This window comes from Triticum aestivum, chromosome 5A, assembly GCF_018294505.1.
Source record: "Triticum aestivum cultivar Chinese Spring chromosome 5A, IWGSC CS RefSeq v2.1, whole genome shotgun sequence".
Taxonomy (NCBI): domain Eukaryota; kingdom Viridiplantae; phylum Streptophyta; class Magnoliopsida; order Poales; family Poaceae; genus Triticum; species Triticum aestivum.
In genome coordinates this window covers 586,295,445-586,299,718 of record NC_057806.1, presented here as the reverse complement: position 1 = coordinate 586,299,718, position 4,274 = coordinate 586,295,445, and the positions used below count along the sequence as shown (strand labels likewise).

The following is a 4,274-nucleotide window of genomic DNA, read 5'->3' as shown; positions in this document are numbered from 1 at the left end:
CCCCGCCTCCCCCCTTCGCTCCTGCCCCTTCCTCGCCTCTCCTCTCTATCTTCTGCGGCGGCGGCGCCGACTCCGCGTGATTCCTCCTCCCCTGCTCGACTCCTCCTCCTCCCCCCTGATTAGGGTTTCAGACGGCGGCGGCGCCCTCCACCGTCTGGTCCTTCCCCGCGCCCTCTTCATCCTTCAGTGCCGCCTCCAGGTCACCGTCGCCGTCGCCCCTACGAACTCCGAGCACGCACGCGTGAGGCCTCCACCACCACCCACCGCAATACCCCCGGTCCCTCCCTCTCTCCTGTCGTCTCTAACTCCCACCACCCATTGGTTTTTTCGCCTCCCAACCCGCAGAACGACTGCGGCTCCTCTCTCGATAGAACTACACCCTCGATCTATCTCCTAGGGCGTGTACGCCGCAGCCATCGCGGAACTCTACGCCGCCAACGTCTTGCTACTCCGCCGACCGCCGCCGCGAACTCCGAGACCGCCGCCGCCGCCATTGTGGAACCCCAGGCCACGGCATTCTCAGATTCCCATGTGCGGCCGGTGGAGCATGTGAGGCGAGCGCTTTAATCAAATCCAGGTTCCTATGTCCGTTCATATATACTACGAGTATGATACTGATGGATCATTTGATATAAAAATCTTCATTCACTAATGCATATGCGTTCATTGTTATTGCGAGGGATACAATTTTTGGAGAAGGGATGGAGATGGTGCCATGGTGGAGGCTGCTGCCCATCTATGTGCTTGTCGAGTCAGACATGCCCCTCTACAGGAAGTACCTCTCCCGGTACTACATCAGCAATCCTCCCGAATCCATCGATGTGCAGCAGATCGTGACGCCATCCGCATGGACGAACGAGAATGGCCGCTTGATTCCTCTTGCCCACTTGGTAATTAAACTGGGATTTGACTGACAGATAGACATACATACAGTAATTCATTCTTGCCTATGTTATTTGCTGAATAATTTAGTTTGTTCATTTCAAGTGTCACGAGATGGAGACCAAGCTCATGGCTCAGTGCGGCCAGAGGCACAATCAACAATTGACTGACATTGACTCACAGTGAGATAGAACTAAGTAACAAAATCAAGATGCGTGTGTACGACATCATAGCTGGAAAGGCGAATGTTTCGGTGTGTATGCCGCTGCCACTGATCTTATGGTATGTTCGTCATCTCGATCGATCGGTCATTTTAAACATTATTGTTGACTTAGATTTAATCAGTAATCACTAATCCGTTAGTTGTATCTGCACCACTGACTACAGAAACGATGCATGGTTAATCTGAAGTGTATCGCCAAAGAGGCAGAGTTGATGTGCGAGCATATGTGCATGTGTACTTGTGTGTGTTAGCAGGTGAGTTTGCACTTCTAATTTCCTGAACATTCCTATTACGAACAGAAAACAGCTATTGTTGGTGATAATAGTTATTGGTGAACATTGTTATTGGTAAACCTGCAAACCTGCACACTATCGATCTGCCTCTTCTTCTTTCAATTGCAACTATTGCTGAACATTATTACTGCCATTTTATCCTAATTTATGTTCATCTATTACCAGGTTCTTTGATAGAATTCTAATTCAAACTTCTAATATATGCAATACTTTTTGTGCAATTATAAAATGATGCATACTCCAACAATGCTTTGGTCATATTGTAAAAAAAAATAAACCCATCATTGTGGAGATATCAAAGACATAACAAAAACAAGCACCTAAACTTTTTTGGAATGAAAAAAGATACATAATAACAATATCATAGGTTGGTTCAGGAATATCACCAGTATAACAATCTATTAACAATAGCAATTGGTACTTTTTTTAGCTACTCTGAAATGCTTCTCTATTTTAAATACCTATTGAATTGTGTCACAATCTCCCTATTTCCGCCTCGCCGAGGGCTGTTGCAGGCAGGAGCCCACCGCCGTGCCCGCCGGCGGCATCGCCCATGGCCGAGAAGACCGAGGACACCGAGGACCCAACGCCCTCAAGTACGATGGCGTTGTACCGTCCTTTCTGCTGCGACTTATGTTGACAAGTTTTGAGATCGATCTCAATCTACATATGACCGTGATCGGGAGGCGAACCCGGTTGCGCTTAGAGACAGTTGAATAATGGAGATCCTCCAGCCACCGAGCTCCTCAAGGACACCTAAGGTGAGAAATCCACGTTTTTTCATACTGCTTGACGTTTAGGCCGAGCAGCCTGGTGAACTTCGACCCCATCCAACCTCATTTCGGCCACCACGTGGCTCCCCTCCCCACCTCACCCCGTCCAACGCAGTGCCTTCGTGCTAAGAGTTCAAGGGACTGTCCCCTCTCACCTAAGACAAGGTACAGTTTTTGATCTTTCTTACACATTTCTTCTGCTCATGTACTAATGTAAAGGTTTCACAAGGTATGTTGGTTATGTGGGCATTCGTATGAAGTTATGTGAGCATGCGCTAGGTATGAAAAGTTTTGTTTTAGTTGATTGACATTGAGGATTAAAAACCTTAAATGTGCCATCATGTTTTTAGGCGGTGTGCTCCAGGTTTGGCAAATATTAACTAACACTACATGAACATGAAGATAATCTTGGTGCCGGGCAAGCCTCACATAGAGGTACAATATTCTTGGCATATCAATAATCCGATTTAATTAATGTTGTTTGCCGATGTTGCTACTCTGTCTAAGTCATGAGAGAATATTTCTGGTCATGGTATAATTGAATGCAATTTTGTATGGAGGAATCAATAGTGAAGAATTCTATCAAGCATTTAACACTGTTCTATGTGAATGTACACTGGAAGGTTATATATGTTCTCACCAATCTCTTTCTGTATTATTGTTTTTGTTGATTGCCAAAATGCTTTCCTGTATTCATGTGTTACCCAGTTGGCCGATCATTTTATTCAACACAACTTGGTGCGGGCTTGGAAAACTGTAGTGCCTTTTACGAGAGCATACAATGCACTCAAATAGGAATATCACTAAATATCGGTTAGATGCCAATCATGACCTTGATTTCAAATTTCATCTTTGTGAAGAGAAGTTTCCTCTTCCAATAATTATGGCCACTTTGTAACGCTTGTTTGCATAAAGGGTTCCAGTTGGTCAAGTGTTTGGCCATGTAATTTTCATTCTTTGCTTTAATTGAGCAGAGATGAAGGAAGAGTAGCAACAACAGTAAGATTGATGAAATGATACATATATGTGACCAATCAGACTTGATTTTGGACTCTAGCAACTACCCTTCTAAGCAAGCATGCTTGGCGTTTGATGCAGATTTTTTTCATATGTACAATTACTCTATTTGAAGGAATACTGGGATATTAAAGATAAGTTGACTATAGGCTGGTTAGAGTTTATTTTGCAACAGAGGAACATGGCAAATTAAACCAAGTAGCAGGATATATTTTACTGTTTGCTTTAATTCATGGTGGAAATTGCTTATGAATTAGTTGAGATATGCAAGGGCATGCTTCCTGCAATTTTATTGGATGGTACGGTGTTAGGCTCACAATGTATGTTAATATAAATGGTCCTTTATTCAGCATACCTCTTTCTTCATTTGGTTTGGCTTTCCTCTGCTGGTCATGTATTAGCAATAAAAACCCAAGAAGTAGAAGATTTGCCTTTCAAGTTCTCATTGTTTGTTGTTCCTCCATACTTATTTGGTTGGGCTTGTTTGGATTCTCCACAGTGTACACCAACATGGGCGATGTGCTCTTCACCATGGCTTGGCGCTCGCTGCTGCCATCCCTTGAAAGTGATATGACCTCCACGAGCACAATAAAACCTCAAAAGTATAATATTTTCCTTTCTAGACATCAACTTTTTTGTTCTTCCATTTTTGCTTATTTGGTTAGGCTTGTTTGGATTCTCCACTGTGTACACCATGGGCAATGTGCTTTGCGCCACGGCCTAGGCACTCGCTGCTTCCATCCCTTGGAAGGGACATGGCCTCCATGTGTGCTTCGTCATGTGTGTGAGAGAGGGAGAGGGAGAGAGAGGGAGGTAGGGGGAGTTTACATCCATGATGCGGTTTAAGCGGAATAATTTCCCTTCTTTAGAAAATATGGCAAATTGTATTTCATTAAAGATGGCTTTGCAACAAATTGCATTAGTGAGTGGTTCATATATTTTTTCCAGCAAGTCTTAATTTTTTAAAGAAAGTTAAATACATTAATTGGTTGCTTCAAGAATTAATAATAGACACGATGACATATCAGTTGTGCATGCCCAACAACGATCATCATATTTTGTTTTGTAGTTTTGCACGATATTCAA

General features: G+C 43.6%; 1 long non-coding RNA gene across 5 annotated transcripts; it reads left to right on the top strand.

The window, feature by feature from the left end:
* On the top strand, window positions 1-3,810 carry LOC123105014 (uncharacterized). Of its 5 annotated transcripts, XR_006450625.1 has the most exons (6): window positions 1-890; window positions 988-1,164; window positions 1,270-1,359; window positions 1,914-2,450; window positions 2,522-2,606; window positions 3,688-3,810. It is a non-coding gene; the product is annotated as an uncharacterized lncRNA (long non-coding RNA). The 5 variants fall into 5 exon arrangements; XR_006450628.1 differs by having other exon boundaries at window positions 1,914-2,336; window positions 2,401-3,810; XR_006450624.1 differs by having other exon boundaries at window positions 1,914-2,606.
* The last annotated feature ends 464 nt before the right edge of the window (window positions 3,811-4,274 follow it).